This window comes from Bos mutus, chromosome X, assembly GCF_027580195.1.
Source record: "Bos mutus isolate GX-2022 chromosome X, NWIPB_WYAK_1.1, whole genome shotgun sequence".
Lineage (NCBI taxonomy): Eukaryota > Metazoa > Chordata > Mammalia > Artiodactyla > Bovidae > Bos > Bos mutus.
The window spans coordinates 22,834,926-22,842,500 of record NC_091646.1 but is presented as its reverse complement, the minus strand read 5'-3'; positions in this window follow the sequence as shown (position 1 = coordinate 22,842,500).

Here is a 7,575-nt window from a genome sequence, read left to right as displayed (position 1 = left end):
AAAGAATGTGGGATAAAGTGATTCAAATAGGTGTTTATAAGACAGAGAAGACACATTAGGAATTTGATTTCATGCACGTAGACAATGAGCTTTGTTGAGCCAGTAGATTTTCTATTTTTCAGTAGAAACACTGTTTCACAACAGCAGGATGCATCCTGGTCAGTTGGGTGTAAAGTAGAATGTCAATCAAAACCCCTGTGGCCCCCCTCTCACCAGGCCAGTTTGCATGCCTCTTCACCTAGTCTTACTTTGTGAGGACAGATTGCCCTGAACTAGATCCCTGGGGCTTTGAACTGAGACTTTCATCAGGTTTCTGCTGCTGCTGCTGCTGCTGCTAAGTCGCTTCAGTCATCTCCAACTCTGTGCAACCCCATAGACGGCAGCCCACCAGGCTCCCCCATCCCTGGGATTCTCCAGGCAAGAACACTGGAGTGGGGTGCCATTTCCTTCTCCAGTGCATGAAAGTGAAAAGTGAAAGTGAAGTCTCTCAGTCGTGTCCGACTCCTAGTGACCCCATGGACTGCAGCCTACCAGGCTCCTCCATCCATGGGATTTTCCAGGCAAGAGTACTGGAGTGGGGTGCCATTGCCTTCTCTGCAGGTTTCTGCTAAAGGCTAATTAATCATCAGATCAACTCATTGCAAAAGCAAGTGGTCATGCTGATCCCTTGAGTCATTAGGGCAACAGAAAGAGAAGGAAATGGCCTTACCCTCCTTCCAGGATTAGAAGAGAGAAGTTCCTGAGATCTAATGAATTTCTGCTAAATTTGGGGTGTGCTCCCCAATTGTGCTTTTTCTCTTTTTTCCTGTAATATTCCTTTCAAAAAGCTACCCAGAAAACAAAGGGGCCTATTGCATTGCCCAGAGGTTTTCAGCCATTTAAGGCTCCCTTCTCAGTGTAAGCAGAGCTATAGGCTAAAACTGCTCATTTGGTTGGAAAGTGAAACCTGCCTTTCCTGACTATGTGATGTCAAACTGGCCTGATGGATTTTTTAAATGCATGTACCAGTTATATGAGTCTATAGCATATCTTCTATCTGTTCTGGGAGAGTTTGTGGTTTGCGGTTTGGTTCATATTTCAGCCAACAGGTACTGTCAAGGGGGACTAACTTTGAAAAGTGGTCCAAATATTTTTTCTGACCTCTGAACACCCTGAAATATTTACCTGTCTATGCTGCTGCTGCTGCTAAGTCGCTTCAGTCGTGTCCAACTCTGTGCAACCCCATAGACAGCAGCCCACCAGGCTCCCCCATCCTTGGGATTCTCCAGGCAAGAACACTGGAGTGGGTTGCCATTTCCTTCTCCAACGCATGAAAGTGAAACGTGAAAGTGAAGCCGCTCAGTCGTGTCCGACTCTTAGCGACCCCATGGACTTCAGCCTACCAGGCTCCTCTGTCCATGGGATTTTCCAGGCAAGAGTACTGGAGTGGGACGCCATTGCCTTCTCCATTACCTGTCTATACGATACCATAATACATGGTCTAAAAGTGAACAAGTCTTTCAGGGGAGCAAGTGATTGTTTGTATGATAGCAAACAGTTTGGTTTTCTGTTGTTGTTGTCACTGTCATCTGCCAAGATGAATGGTTGTTTCTGTTGTGTAAACACATACTATCACCTCCTTTTCCTTTTTCACTGAGTTGACCCCAAAGTGAGCCCCCTAGCTGGGAGACAGCATGCTCTGAGCAGTAAAATTATAAACTCTGAAGCCAAACAGATCTAAGTTTAGCTGTGGAGGTCTTTAAAAGGCTGAATAATATCTCTGAGCTTTAGTTATCTCGTCTGTAAATTGGGCATGATATCATCTGCCTTGAGGAGTTGTTGCAGGATTCTTAGGATGCTATTGTAAATGTCTACCCTGGACCAAGGAGTCAGTGTGTCTTAACTTTTTGGTTACCTACAGATCACCTGGGGGATCTTACTAAACTCCTGACCCTGATTCAGAAGGTCTGAGGTGGGGCCAGAGAATCTTCATTGCCAATAAGCCTCAGGAGATGCCCACGAGGCTGGTTCATGGACCACACTTGGAGTAGCAAGGGTCTAGATAACATTTGCAAAGTACCTTAGCACAGTTAATGCTTAATACATGGTTACTCCAAAATAATTCAATCACTTGCTTAAAAATCACTGAGAAGAAACTATTTTCCCCCAAAGATAATACCAGTCTGCCTTTAGCTCCATTCTCATAGCCTTTGCAAAAGTACCTCATTGGGATTGGCCATGGTTGGTAATTTCTGAAAGCAGATAATGGGTAAATGGGAGAGGTTCATTATACTATTATCTCTGCTTCTGAACATGTTTAATATTTTCAATAATAAGACTTTTTAAATTAAAAGAGATTTTTAGGGTAGTGACATCATTCTATATGATACTAAATATATATGATATTATAATGGTGGGTACATGGCATGAATTTGTCCAAGCCCATAGAACGGACAACAAGAGTGAATCCTATTGTAAACTATGGACTTTGTTGGATAATGATTTATCAGTGCAGATTGATCCATTATAACAAATGCACCTTTGTGGGATGTGGATGGTGGGGGAGGCTATGCATGTGTTGGGGGTTAGGACAGGGATATACAAGAAGTCTGTACTTTCTATTCCATTTTGCTGTGAACCCAAAATTGCTCTAAATAGTAAAGTCTATTAAGAAAACTCCACAAACAAGAACACCTGTTTTCTAACAGCCTGTGAACAGTAGAAGATACAGGTGTAGAAGTACAGTCATTAGCTAAAAAATCACCTTCACTAGGGGAGAGAGTGGAGAAGGCAATGGCAAGCCACTCCAGTACTCTTGCCTAGAAAATCCCATGGATGGAGGAGCCTGGTAGGCTGCAGTCCATGGGGTCGCTAAGAGTCGGACACGACTGAGCGACTTCACTTTAACTTTTCACTTTCACACAATGGAGAAGGCAATGGCAACCCACTCCAGTGTTCTTGCCTGGAGAATCCCAGGGACGGTGGAGCCTGGTGGGCTGCCGTCTATGGGGTCACACAGAGTCGGACACGACTGAAGCGACTTAGCAGCAGCAGGGGAAAGAGGGAGCTTTTGTTTCAATTCCCCCAAATAAACCCATTCCTAACCTGGCCTGCTATGACTTAGGATTTTGCAAAAGTAATTTGCCCATCCATCTCAGGGTTTAACACGTTTTTTTCCCCTTAATATTATCACAGTTTACACTTTGTCAAGATGGGTTTTGAATTGTTTTTCTCTACCTTGGACTAAAATCTGTCTATGCATGCATGGCATCACCGACTCAATGAACATGAGTTCGTGTAAACTCTGGTAGTTGGTGATGGACAGGGAGGCCTGGCATGCTGCAGCCCATGGGGTTGCAAAGAGTCAGACATGACTGAGAGACTGAACTGAACTGAACTGACTGATGTATGCATGGTCAGTCGCTAAGTTGTGTCCTACTCTTTGCAACCCTATGGATTGTAGCCCACCAGGCTGTCTGTCCATGGGATTTTCCAGGCAAGAGTACTGGAGTGGGTTGCCATTTCCTCCTCCAGGGGATCTTCCCAACCCAGGGATCAAACCCATGTCTCCTGAGCCTCCTGCGTTTCCTGCATTGACAGGCAGGTTCTTCACCACTAAATCACCTAGGAAGCCCCCAAATCTGACTATATCCTCAGGAAATAATTTTATTTACTCTTTTCACTTCATTGAATCAGGGCTTTTCCCCACCTGCCCAGCTTGTGTGTTCATTAAGTCGGTGATTCACGAAGCAACCTCCCAGCTAATTGTAAGATGCATTTAGTGAGCTGGACATTCCCCATCATCATCTTCCTTGACCTGGGCCCAATTTTTATTAGGTACTGAGTTGACTTAGCTTAGGGCAGGTACCACTTTAGATTTTTAGACGTTTTGATAACCAGGTGACAGGGGCAAATTAGGAACTAAATGAACAAAATAAAGGAACCAGCCAGCTTGAGTTTAGTCTATTTGCATTTCTTTGTCCTCTTGGTCACATGAAGCCTCTCCAAACCAGCGTCCTAACTGAATCTTCTTTTTTCTGCCTATGGCTTACCTAAAGAGTCTTTGATGTGGTAACTGGACAAGGTGTCATCCCAATGGCCTGAAGCTGGGTCAGCTCTTTGTTATTTTGTTTGGTATTTAATCCTGGAGAGTAATGTTCTGCTCTGGTATGTTGTTTATCACTTCAAGATTATAGGTGTAGCAAATATTTTCCTAATGAAATAATCACTAACTTGACATTCTGGTGCTGGGACAATACGGTGAGTTTCCCTCCATTTGAATCTTCTGCATGCATGCAAGTATAGCTACGAGTTCCCAGGTGGCGCTAGTAGTAAAGAACCCACCTGCCAATGCAGGAGACATAAGCGACGCTGATTCTATCCCTGGGTCATGAAGATCCCCTGGAGAAGGAAATGGCAACCCACTCCAGTATTCTTGCCTGGAGAATTCATGTGCATGGTCTCAAGCCTACCCTCAACTCCAATTTCCTTTACTGCTGCTGCTGCTGCTGCTAAGTCGCTTCAGTCGTGTCGGACTCTGTGTGACCCCATAGATGGCAGCCCACCAGGCTCCCCCGTCCCTGGGATTCTCCAGGCAAGAACACTGGAGTGGGTTGCCATATTTTAGGCCTGTTCTGTCAAATGTTGGGGTTTTAGGTGCTACTTGAAATTTTCTATATCCCTCATAATAGCAAAACTTTGAAACCTCAGAGTTGTTTCCATGTTTTTGTCAAAACCCTGTACGTGTCTCCTTGGTAGCTGTTATGTAGTCTTTTTAACATAATTGTTCCTTGAATGAAAATATCAAGGAGATGCTCGTTTCCAGAATCCCTTCTTGAAACCTGAAGCTTTTCATGTTGACTTTGTGTAACTCCTTCTGAAGTGAATTCAGGTGGCAGAATTGTGAAGGCCTAACCATTTCAAGGTGGCAAAACACCTACGGTGACAGATAATTACAACTATCACCATGCTTCTTGCTGTGCATTTCCTGTTTGCTAACTGCCTTCACGATGAATCATACTCATTTTCACGATGACAACTTCTTTACTTTGTTCCTAATTAAAACTTGTAATGCCAGTGGCCCCTTGGCAAGCTTGGGTCTTTCCTCTCTAGTCTGTGATCAGCCTCTTTAATCACAGCAGAGAAAAAAGTTTTCTTCACAATAGACAGGAAGCAATCACACACACATCACAGTCTCAAATATCTCCACGGAAATTGTTTCAAAACAACTCCCCCCACCTCCTGGCACACTCATCCTTACCTTTGCTTGTGAACCCAAGCCCTCTTCGTGTATCAAGCAAGCCCATCATTTAAGGTCAGTTCAGGCCTCTTCAGCTCCGGCAGCATTTGTCGGGTACGCCATGCATTTCAGCACCAATTGGATCAAAGGGTATTTGAGGCACATTTTCTTTTCTACCCTTCCTCCCATGCCACCACACACTCAAATATGGACTGTAAATCCAGACAGTGCAGACACACAATGTATGATCACTTGCCAGTCACCCAGTTTTTGTTAATTACAGCCTGTCAAAATGCAGCAGACTTGAATTAAAAGGGAGAACTTAAGTGAGTTCAATCAAGTCATCTCTAAAAGGGAAAAATCCAAGTATTTTTATGATTCTGGGGATCTAACATTGAAAACTAGTTGAGGGGGGGGATGTTTGTACAAAACTGGGAAATTACACACTGAAGATGGGAGGATAAATAACTACTGTCAAGGGGTGACACAGATTACCAATTTAGTCTTTGATATGAAATATTGTTACTGAATCATCAAGAATTAACCCATTCTGATCTGGGGGAGAATGGATATATGTATATGTATGAGTCCCTCTGCTGTCCACCTAAAACTATCACATTATTAATTGGCTATACTCCAATATAAAACAAAAAATTTAAAAAATAATAATAATAAAGAATTAACCCCCCAGGTTCAATGCACGATACTGGATGCTTGGGGCTAGTGCACTGGGACGACCCAGAGGGATGGTATGGGGAGGGAGGAGGGAGGACGGTTCAGGATGGGGAGCACATGTATACCTGTGATGGATTCATTCTGATATTTGGCAAAACTAATACAATTATGTAAAGTTTAAAAATAAAATAAAATTTAAAAAAAAAAAAAAAAAGAATTAACCCCTTCCAAGATTATAAAGAAATTAATTCTCCATACTGTTGCCTAGCACTTTGATGGTTTCATCTTTTTACCTTTAAATTTTTTATTCATTTGGAGTTCATCCTGTTGGAATGCATCAATCCAATTTCATTTTTTTTTTCTAGATGGCTATCCAGTTTTCATGCCATTTATTGGCCAGTATATTTTTTTCTCCACTGTTTGGAGGTGACACCTCTACCTAAATTCCTGGGTATATTTGGGTGTATTTCTGTATTTTCAGTTCTTTTCCTTTGGTCTGTTCAAGGACCAATGGCACATTATTGCAATTATTGGAGTTATATAAAAGCTTTAATTTCTGGAAACATTTCTCCCTTTACTCTTCAAGATTTCCTAGTTATGAGCATTTCTTCATATGAACTCTAGAATCAACGCATCTAGGTGGAAAAAAACACCAACACTTTGTGGTATTCTTTTTGGGATCATGTTAAATTTATACAAGTTAGAATGATAGGAAATGTTTATGATGTTAATACTACAATTTCCATTTGTTCATGTCTAGTTTTGTGTTTCCCTGGATTGTTTTATTCTCCTTATAAAGGTTTTGGGACTCTAAGTTTAAACCTAGGGTTTTTTTTTTTTCCTGATATATTTTTTTTCTTAATTGAAGCATTACTATACAATATTGTGTTGGTTTCTGCCACACATCAACGTGAATCAGCCACAGGTATACATATGCCCCTTCCCTCTTGAACCTCCCTTCCACCCCTCTAAAACCTAGAGTTTTAAAAATTTTTGCTATTGTAAATGGACTCATTATAAATGCTAACTGGTGCTTATATGCATGTGTATCTATGATTTGTTACCTTGGTGTGGGGTAGTGTTTTCTATGATTCAAAATCCAGAAGTCATAACAGATTCATAAATGCAACTACCCCAGAATAAGTTTTGCATGGTAAAGACACCATAAGTAAAGTCAAAGAAAAATGATAAACTGAAAGGAAATATTTGCAACTCACATCACAAAGGGCTCCTATAAGCCAATAAGGAAAAAAACACCCACTCACCAGAAAGCAGGGGATGGCGAACCAAAAAGGTAAATAAATAGCTCTATGAAAAGATGGTCAACCTCACTTTTAAGTTAATAAAAATTAATAAGAATGAGGATACTCTTTACTGATATAGAAAGTTCTTCCGGGATATAGTGTTAAGTGGGAAAATAGCTGGGTGCAGTATAGTATTGGGTTGGCCAAAAAAGTTTATTTGGGTTTTTCTGTAATAGCTTATGGAAAACCTGAATGACCTTTTTGGCCAACCCATATAGCCTATGTTACCATTTATATATAAAGCACTAAAATAAGAATCTGTATTTGGAGAAACAAAGTATATTAAAACTAATAAAAGTGGTCACTTGTACAGGGCTGAGTGGATAGGCAATGGGGTGGGCAGGGATGGTGAGCAGAGTTTTCACTGTATACCTTTTT